Below are 11,150 nucleotides of genomic sequence, written 5' to 3'. Positions count from 1 at the left end.
TAAGATAAATAAGTGCTTTTTATGTCCAAATGATCTGGATAAATCAATTCTAGAATTCATTAATTTTCTACTTTTAAAGGATGCCAAGAAATAAGATATCGATGAGGAACAGATGAATAGCAAGCTCTGTTATCTTTATTTTTCACACATTCCTTATTTCCAGTCTCTTTTCCCATATCTGTTTATATATGTGGTTGTAATGAGAATTTATGACATATGAAATTTCCTTTTCTAATTTTTGAGTCATAAATATACACCATATATTTTCATATCCAGACTTAAGACATATAATACATATTGCATTTTTTGTTTACTTATGGCACAATGGTAGTAGTCACATTAACTCATTGTGATGACTCTAAGTGGCATTTTTTATATGGCATCTTTGTCATATTTTGGTTTCTCACTTAAAAATAAAAAATAAATAATAAAACAAAATTCTAGATAATACAGATATAATACAGATTTCTAAAGATACTTCCCAAAGCATTTATTGTACTTTACCTGCCTGAGTACAATACCATATCCAATCTAACAGAATGTCTAAATCTTTATTAAAGACTGTAAACTAGGGAAATATGCATTACTGTTACATTATTAATTATTAATTAAATTAATAATTTTTATGATTGTTATTAGCAGAATGACTACCTATAAGTTATGAATTACAAGTTTTAAAAAACAATTATTTGTCCAAATAAAATTTACCAAATTAACCAGTTTTAACTACTGGAGAATATCATACTGTTTTGTCCCAGCCGAGGAGATGCAGTAAGAGTATCACAAGACACTTTAAGGGAAAGAGATTGTAGTGACCTTCCCCATCTAGGGCAGATCCTACATGAAAATTATAAAGTAAGGGTGTCTTATTTAAACATTTATGACCCTTTATAGCAAATCTCCAGCTAAGGAAGGGATCTCCAGCTCTGCCTACGCATAACAACCTACTGGGAAAGATGTGATCACATAGGCAGTTTGGCCCGAGAGACAGATTCAATCAATATCTTGTTTGGAAGAAGGGCATATCTCTATATTGTTTAAAGGTTCCCCAGGTGGTTCTACTGTGGACCAGTTAGAGAAACTTTAATCAAAGACAACCAGAAACCCCATATTCCCTGTTTTCCACCATTCTCTTAATGAAGTCTGAACCCTCTGCATTTCAAATGAAGCTGATACTCTGCACCTTGCCCTGCTGATTTCTCTCTGCTAAATGTCATGACTAATTTGTTTTATATTTTCAAAACCTCATTAGGTTACTGGCCTGTTAATTACATATCCCAATTCATAATAAAACACTAATAGTTGAAAATGATTAAATTTGTGAGATGAAAATGATTAAATGTGTACTACTTTTCCAATTAATGAATTTGCTTTTTAACCTAGTTTTTAGTATATCCTAAGGCATGAGTGGATAAATAAAATATGAATTTTAGTCATTTTCACACACCTACATAGGAATACTTTAACTCTGGTGGGGCATTCAACTTTCCTTAAGTATTTCTACATAAGGATGATTTTAATGGGAACTCGCTGTCCTGCTCCCATTATTAACACAAAACCACAGAGGAAGGAAGAAGATTTCAGGATGAATACAAAGTGAGAATATTTAAGGAAAATATCAAGAGAGGTAAGTAAGTTGAGGATTCAGGTAATATAATATGGGAATCTGTTCTTGTCACTCTGAGTATTTTCAAACTATGTTAGCTGCTTTATTTAAAACCATTTTGGTTGTCTACTTCATGAATAGCACTGTGGTAGATAAAATTAGATAAAATGCAATATTTTCCCCTAAAGAGTATAGAGTCTTTGTAAGAAAACATGAAAATTTTAAATAAGTTTATAAATGTGTAAGATAGCAGTTCTAGAAAAGTCAAAATGGACCATATAGTCAAAGTTCAAATAAATATTATTCAATTCATTAATGAATTGAATTGCTTAATCATGAAAGGGATTGTCTTTGGATTTGGACAAGAGCATAGAAAGTGTCACTCTCATTTAAAAAACAAAAATTCATACAAATAATAAAATTAATCCTTTTTTAGGATTTTCTTATATTGTATCATTGAAGTGGAATTCTATGATGCTACTCGAAAAATAATTAGAAAGACTACCTTTTAAAATTTAACTAATGTATGTTAGGAAGAGTAGATATTTAAAGAGAATCAATGATGGTTGATGTAATGACAGAGATTTTTGCTCACTGCTAAGAATGATTGAAAAAGGAAGTATGGATATAATTAATTTATTAAGATGTTTCTACCAGTGCTAAGGAAGGCGATTGGCCATTAATGGTAATCATTGAAATTACATGAGAATGAAGTTGATACAAACCAAGTTTAGAAATATCCATAACTAAAAATTTTTAGGAAATGAAATGATGTGATTAAGAAAATGGGCAAAAAATTTAGTCCCTGGTTTCAAATACCGGGTCAATCATTTATTATTATTATTGTTGTTATTTTTAGAGAGGGATGAATGAGGGGCAGAGGGTGAGGGAGAGGGACAATCTCTTTTTCTTTCTTTCTTTTTTTTTTTTTTTTTAAGATTTTAGCTATTTATTTGACCGAGAGAGACAAAGAGAGAGAGGGAATACAAGTAAGGAGAGTGGGAGAAAGAGAAGCAGGCTTCCCGCTGAGCAGGCAGCCTGACATGGGGCTGGATCCCAGGACCCTGGGATCATGACCTGAGCGGAAGGCAGACGCTTAAGGACTGAACCACCCAGGGTCCCTGAGAGGAACAATCTTAAGCAGCCTCCCTACTGAGTGCAGAGCCTGACAAGGGGTTCAATCTCATGACCCTGAGCTCATGACCTGAGCCAAAATCAAGAGTCAGGGGCTTAACTGACTGAGCCACCAGGTGCCCTCAATCATTTATTATTATTTGACCTTGAGCAAGTCACCGTTCTGTGCCTTATGTTGTTTGGCCATAAAATAGAGATTGTATTTATCTTTACCTTACTGATTATATTTAGGAGAGAGGAGTTTAAATGAGTTAATGTAAGTAAATTTCTTAAAAAGCATGGGGTACACAGTAATATACAGATATTAACTATTATTATTACTAATTAATATGCAAAGTGACATATGTTTCTAGTTTATCTGCAGTTATATCTATACACATGCAGTCATGGTTTCAATTGCTAATCTCTCACTCCCAAGAATTTACAAGGTTTTACTGTTTAGAATGTCCCAGACCGGGCGCCTGGGTGGCTCAGCAGGTTAAAGCCTCTGCCTTCAGCTCAGGTCATGATCCCGGTGTCCTGGGATCGAGTCCCGCATCAGGCTCTCTGCTCAGCGGGGAGCCTGCTTCCTCCTCTCTCTCTGCCTTCCTCTCTGCCTACTTGTGATCTCTGTCTGTCAAATAAGTAAAATTTAAAAAAAAAAAAAAAAAAAAAAAAGAATGTCCCAGACCTTTTTCTCTTGGCCTGTAATAAGACATTGCAGTAATCTGTAAACTCAGTTTGAACCACTGCGTGTTTTCCCATTGTATTGATCTGATGTTTTCTATTGATAATGTATCATAATGTCTCTTTCTTTCTGGATGATTTACATGTCAACTTTTGAAAGTCTTGTTACTGTAAATTATTTGATGTCTAATCCATGAAATTAAGTGTTTATTGCGGTATTTTTACATATACTCTATAGTATTCCTTCAAATACCCAGCTGGATATGTATACTATCCTTTTGCAGATGGAGAACTTGGCCTTAAGTGTTAAGTAATTAACTCCAAATCACTCAGTTCATTAAATATCTGAGTCAGAATTCAAACTCAGATAGAACTGTTTATGCTCTCATAAACCAAAGTTTATGTGCTGTTGCCCCTGACCTCACCAGGTTTCCTCTTGGTATTCTAATTTCTTTTTAAAAGATTTATTTATTTATTATTTATTTATTTAGAGTGAGAGTGAGTGGAGGGAAGAGCAGAGGGAGAGGGAGAGAGAAGAATCTCAAGCAGACTCCCTCTGAGCACAATGCTGAGCAGCGATCTCGATCCTGGGGCTCCATCTCATGACCCTGAGATCGTGACCTGAGCCATTTTCCAAGAGTTTGGATGCCTAAGCAGCTGAGCCCCCAAGCCACCCTTGGTGCTCTAATTTCTACCACATTTAATAGTCTGCTCTCTTTCTCATTCAGATTACTGGGCCGCTTAGCTTTTCAGATTTAATTTCAAGTATTAATTGATGTAAAAGTTTTAGCTAGACAAATACACAGATTGGCTTATGACCACATTTTTAGTTCATTTAGAACATGCTATCGTTTTATTATGTTATCTATAACTTATGTACATCATGGAGCTATTTTCTGTCTAGCAACTAGTGAACAAGAATGTGTTCATAGAGACCGACAAGGGCTTCTGAGAAAATCACTTCAAGAGGTGTTTAGATCAAGAAAAGACCACCTGTTCTATTTGAGATATATGACTGTATGAGACTTATTTTCAAATTATTATTATTATTTTATGTCTGTTTTAAAGGAAACATATTATAATGATTCAGGGCCCAAAACTCTAAGACCAGCCTGTCTGGCTAGGTTAATCCTGGACATGTCGCTGATTATGTGATTGTCAAGGGTGAATATCCAGCTAACAATCTCAGGTGAGGATTCCCACCTCATGGAGACAGCAGGATTTTAACACTGCCAGCCACCACAAGTAGGAGCTTGCAGGACTGGCCCACTTCATCTTCTACTTGTTCAGAGAACTGAGGAGGACTCAATACACAAAATACTGTTTGAAACATTTTACTCACAGAAAGGGGAAGGAAGAGACACAACACAGATTAAGATCAGTGTTTTTCAGTGTGCGCTGATCTGCCATGACTACTAGGTCTTTCCCAATGCACCTGCCCCTCTCATGCTGCAGGAGAAGACTCTGTTCCTTTCCATCTAGGGACAGATATATTGGTGTCACTGGGCCAGGTGACATATGACAGTCTAAGAAATACAAGGAAGTTCACTGAGTATCAAGAACAGAATGTTTCTCCTAATAATAAGAATCTGGCCAACACTAGCTCAGGACCTGGCTTCCTTATTGGGGAAGGTTCCAGACCACGGCACTGAGTGAACAAGTCCAGAGAAGGGCAACAGGTCATGCAATGGCTGCTTCCCCCATCAGTGATTATGGATAAATTACCTAAACTCCATACAGCAATTTGGGGGTCATGATAATATCAGCCTCGTAAGGTGTTGGGAGGATTAGATAAATTAATATATGAAAAATGCTCACAACAGGGCCTGGCACATACTAGATATTTTATTAAGGTAGCAACCATATTTGGCCAGCTGGGACAGCTTTAAAATATGACTATTGTTCTGATGCCCCTCACTGAGCGGTGTGCTTAAGTTCCATTCCCCTTGTATCTAGGTGGGGCTTATGACTGCTTCAGTCAATAGAGTATTTCTGAAATGACACTATGTGATGTCCTAAATGAGGTTGTAAGTGACCATGCAGCCTCTGCTTTCTTTATGGAACACTCACTCTTGAGCTCCCTGAAAAAAGTCTCTCTAGACTGAGAATGCTATGCTGGAGAAGTCCTACAGAAAGCCCATGTAAAGATGCCCGGTCACTACACAGAGCAAAAGAGTGATGTTCAGTGCACCCCCTGATGTTCCAGTCTTCCCAACAGAAGCTTCAGACATGAGCCAAAGAATATCTACCTTCTCCTGCCCCATCTCCATCTCTGACTCACAGAATTTGCAAACATAATAAAATTATTGTTTTATACCACTCGATTTTAGATGGTTTGTTATACAACAAAAGGCAACTAGAATATTAGCCTATTTATTTTTGTAGCATATATTAGAAGTATCACACAGGTTTTGCCTTGCATTTGGAATATTATTTTGCCTTTATTACTTTTATTACCACTTTCTTTCTAGTGGTTCCCTTCTAACTCAAGCCAGTTGAATCCCACTCAATTCAAACCAATAACCTGAGTTCTTAGTTTTTGCACTCTGATTAGTGAACATTTTAATTTTTACAAAACTATTACAATTTGACAGTTCCCAATCTTTCCACCACTCCTTCAGTGCTGCTTACATTCCTTCCTACATGAGGCAAGTCAACTATTTCTTATGTCTTTTTCTCCTTCTTGCTATTCTCCTAGACCAGATTCAACTGCCAACTTTCTATTACTCTACACCTTCTGACCTTAGATGACCTTGGCTCCTATTTCACAGGAAAATCACGGTAGGGATGCTGTCTTTCTCTCTGCCATCTCCTGAAAAGTGATTGTCATCTACAGCTAACCAATCTTCCATCTTCTCTCCTTCACTTTCTTTCCTCCTCCTCTCTTCATCCTAATTTAGTGAAAAAGTAGTGGTCTCCCTCCCATCTGAGTCTAATTCCAAAGCCTAAAATGTGTATCATACCTCTTCTTGTTGTCTTGGGGCACTTGCTCCAGTAATGATCTTTTCTCTCACCAATATTTTCAAATTTTATCTTCTAAATCTTTTTTGTATACTGATATGGTCATGTTTAAATGTTTTCCACTCAGACAAAAGAAATTGTTCTATGCTGATGTTAGTGAGTGACTCTTTTAACTTGTCTTTTGTATTCTTGTGCATTTCTTGAATTTTTCTAGGGCATAGACACTATACATAATAGAAAATATAATAGAGGTAATTTGATAATTGGTCTAATGCAATTCTTCAAAAGTTTTAATGTGATATTAAACTTTACATCTTACTTTATTATTAGTCACCTTTACTGGACAAACCAGTTATTTTTTACTATTTTTGTATATTCACCTCAGAATTATGTAATGCAATTGAGCTTACTTTCAATAACAGGAGTAAATCTGAAGGAAGCATTCATGTGAGCTGGAGAAGGATTATTTCTATTTAACTTTCAACTACAGAGGGATAGTTAAGGACTATTCTCCTGGCTTATCAAATTTCTGTTAATTTCCAAATTTGTGCACTTTAGCAAGATGGTCAGATTACAAATTGTGTATGGAGTATGTATGTACTCAAACCATCTCCATAAGACTCCAGATCCAAAAATAAGATCAGGATACCAAGTAGAAAAATAATGCTGTGGTATTTTCTGTTGCTTGCTAATGCAATTTATTTAAATTAAATTAGGTTAAATATGTAACTCAAGTGTTATAGTTAAGAAAATTACATAATTTTACATTTATCCACTATTGCATTTAACTTACGGGTGCTTTTTCAAAATGGAAAAGGAAGGTAATTGATCATGGTATGTTAGGGAATAACAATATACTGCCAACAATAGTACAATATATTTGCCTATTTAGGTAAATTTGATATGTAGGCAAGTGAGAAATAACTTTCTAAATAACAAAATCAAGATATATTTATCTTAATTTATTCATAAGACATTTATTCAGTAAATGTTTGTTGGATTTTCCTAGCCACTTCTCTAAGGTCTAGGAATATAATATAAAAAAAAAAAAAAAACAAAAATTTTATTCTCTATTACTTCAAACTCTTTGGACAGTATATGAATATAGAGAGTAAATTAGATATCTCAGAAAAACATCATTTGTAAATTTAGTAATCAAATTTCATTACACAGATTTCTGGGTTTAGCTCAGACATACAGAGACCTAGCATAGCATTATCACCCTTAGAACAAGAGAAAAAAGTGAACAGACTGCAAATGAGATTTTTTTTTGAACTCAAGAGAGAACTAGAGTGAGAAGGAAATACTCACCCAATATCTGGAGAAAAAGAAGTTCAGGCAGGGAGAAACAGGACACAGCCATTTGTTTACCTGGATTAGATGCCACCAAATGCCATATAAGTCAGTGAAAATATTAAGGTAGACATTTTTAATTAGTTGCAAAAGCCTGAGTAGGTTAAGTGTGAGATTATAAAGTCCTTGAGGGCCACAGACATAGGATAGCTGTGTCCCTTCTGCAGAGTGTTTTCTCTAGGAACACCATGAGGTACTCAGGGAATGTCAGGAAGAAATCTGAATAATGCAAAAAACAAAAAACAAAAAAAAAAACAAGAAAACCTCCTTTATGGTTCTTTCTGGGGTTGCAGAATGATAACCACTACCAAAACTCCACCCAGACCCATCCCTCTATCTCCTTCATGAAATAAAAGATTTTTTTTTCTTTCTTTTTTTTTTTTTTTTCATGCAGGGGATTTTGCAGGTAAGAAGATAGCCAATTTGTAGACCAGGTACAGAGGGGGAAATTCATTGCATCTCAAGGTAGGAATTGTTGACTGCCACCCATTCCAATCTCAAACGTGCCCCCCATCTCATCGAAGGAACAAAATCCTTAATCTGTAGGTATGAATTAGGGCCTCAAAACTGTAAACTAATGGTACTAGTGGAAAAGCACCACAGTTAAGGAGGGAAGCAAGGAATTAAAAAAAAATAAAAATTCTTACTTGGAGAAGGAGCTCTAGGGACTGCGCTAGCCCTAGGTTTGCATCTGGAGAAGAGACAATCTACTTACAAAGGGCACATGGATGGGATCAAGGCTCATAGTGTCTGCTTAAGACTGAGGCTTATCAGAGCATCAAACACTGCATTCAACTGCCTACCAACAAGCTAACATGCATCTAGTAAAACTAATAGTGGATGACACCTGAGAGAACGGCAAGACACGGGCTTTTTCTAGGGAGAAGTGCAAAGGGAAACTCAAAACTAAGTGGAAAGACAAACAAAAGATATTAGAGTTATTTGTAGTGTTTGACCCACTGAGGATACCCCAAACAACAAACCCAGCCCCACATCACAGCCAAGTGAGGCTCATCCCAGGAATGCAAGGCTTGCTCAATACTAAAAAAAAAAAAAAAAAAGTATTTTACCATGTTAACAGACTAACTAAATAAGAAAAAAAAAATTTTTATCAACAGATGAAGGAAAAAGCATTTGGCAAAACCAGTTATCTGTTCCTGATAAAAACATTCTACAGACTAGAATTTTTTCTAAGTATCTAAGGACACTTCCTTAATCCAATAAAGAACATCAACAAATCCTACAGCTCACATCATATTTGACATGAGACTACTTTCTGCCTAAGATTAGAAATAAGGCAAGGATGTCTTCTTTCCCTACTCATATTCAACATTATGTTGATGTGCTAGTGAGAAAGATTTGCAATAAGGCAAAAAGAAAAAGGAAAATAAAAAGGCATATACATTAAAAGAAGAGGAGAGGTGGGAGGCCGGCGTGGCTCAGTCAGGTTAGCGTCTGCCTTTGGCTCAGGGCATGATCTCAGGGTTTTGGGATAGAGCCCTCAGGAGCCTGAAGCTCATCATCAGGCTCCCTGCTCAGCAGAGAATCTGTTTCTCCCTCTCCCTCGGCCTGCTGCTCCCCTTGTTTGTGCTCTCTCTGTCAAGTAAATAGAATATTACCAAAAAAAGAAAAAGAGAAGTAAAACAAAAGATATGACTGTCTATACAGATAATCAAAAAGAATTTTAAAGAAGATTTCTAGAGTTTTGAATATGTGCAGTTTGTTTTATGTCAATATTTATTTGATAATAATGCTTTTAAAAGCTTTTTATAAAAATTGCAAGCTAACAAAGCATATTAACTTGCTTTGAGGAGTTGACAATGACTCCTTAAATATTAAAATATACTTCCTAGGGGCACTTGGGTGGCTCAGTGGGTTAAAACCTCTGCCTTCAGCTCAGGTCATGATCCCAGGGTCCTGGATTGAGCCCTGCATTGGGCTCTCTGTTCAGTAGGGAGCCTGCTTCCCTTTCTCACTCTCTGCCTACCTGTCTGCCTACTTGTAATCTCTGTCTGTCAAATAAATAAATAAAAATCTTTTAAAAAAATAAATAAAAAAATAAAATATACTTCCTAAAGTCCCAGCCAGTTCTTCCCGCAGCCCCACAGTCTCCCACCTCCTCTTTCCATTCAACATGATAGATGGTGCTGCATCCTTCATTTGCCATAAGACTGCCTGGCAGGTGGAGCGGCTATGGCCATCTCCAAGACCATGGTAGTGCACATCAAGTGGGTGAAGCTGCTGCTGCAAGTGCAGCAAGCCAGAGACAAATCACCATGGATAAGCAGTAGGGAGGGCATTATAGACTGTATGTTTCATATCCCCAAGGAGCAGGGAGTCTTGTCCTTCTGGTGTGTAATCAGATACTTCCCCACCCAGGCTCTCAACTTTGCATTCAAGGACAAGTAAAACCCCTTCCTGGGTTGTGTGGATAAGAGAACCCAGTTTTGGGGCACCTGGGTGGCTCAGTGGGTTAAAGCCTCTGCCTTCGGCTCAGATCATGATCCCAGGGTCCTGGGATCGAGCCCCGCATCGGGCTCTCTGCTTGCCAGGGAGCCTGCTTCCCTTCTTCTCTCTCTCTCTCTGGCCTGCCTCTCTGCCTATTTGTGATCTCTATCAGTCAAATAAATAAATAAAATATTAAAAAAAAAAAAAAAAAGAGAACCCAGTTTTGGCACTACTTTATGGGGAATCTGGCACTATGTGGTGCCATTGGGGCCACATTCTTGTGTTTTTGTGTATCCTCTTGATTTTGCCCATACCCATCTAGCAGCTGGTGTGGGCAGAGCCGGAGCTGAACAGAAATTCAGAGGCCTTGGTGACTGCCTGGTTAAGATCCACAAAGATGAAGGGCCTATACCAGGCTTTAATGTGTCTATATAAGATATTATCATCTACCCAGTTGCCTGCTTTGGAATCTATAACACTGCAAAGGGAATGCCTCCAGATCCCAAGAATACTCACGTCTTCATCAGTGGATGATTGCACAATCTATCACAGCAGTTGCTGCGTTGGCTTCCTATCCATCTGACACTGCTTGTGTCAGTATGATGATGCAGTCCAAGAAGAAAGGAACTGACATCATGTACACAGGCACACTTGACTGCTGGAGGAAGACTGCTCGAGATGAAGGAGCCAAAGCTTTTTTCAAGGGTGCATGGTGCAATCAATGTCCCCAGAGGCATGGGTGGTTCTTGTGTGCTTCTGTTGTGATGAAATCAACTTGTTCGGGTAAGTTAATTCCTATTTTTTTCCCCTGTGAACAGACTTGTAGTATATAACATACCTAGGGTATTTCTTTTGAAGATTTTATTTATTTATTTGACAGAGAGATCACAAGTAGGCAGAGAGGCAGGCAGAGAGAGAGGGGGAAGCAGGCTCCCTGTGGAGCAGAGAGCCCGATGCGGGGCTCAATCCCAGGACCCTGAGA

At 37.4% G+C, this 11,150-nt stretch overlaps 1 pseudogene; it reads left to right on the top strand.

Moving 5' to 3' along the window:
- The first annotated feature begins 7,175 nt into the window (after positions 1–7,175).
- Positions 7,176–10,933, top strand: LOC125097349 (ADP/ATP translocase 2-like; annotated as a pseudogene).
- The last annotated feature ends 217 nt before the right edge of the window (positions 10,934–11,150 follow it).

This window comes from Lutra lutra, chromosome 4, assembly GCF_902655055.1.
Source record: "Lutra lutra chromosome 4, mLutLut1.2, whole genome shotgun sequence".
Taxonomy (NCBI): Eukaryota; Metazoa; Chordata; class Mammalia; order Carnivora; family Mustelidae; genus Lutra; species Lutra lutra.
The sequence above is the reverse complement of the archived record's forward strand: the minus strand, read 5'-3'. Positions and strand labels throughout refer to the sequence as shown.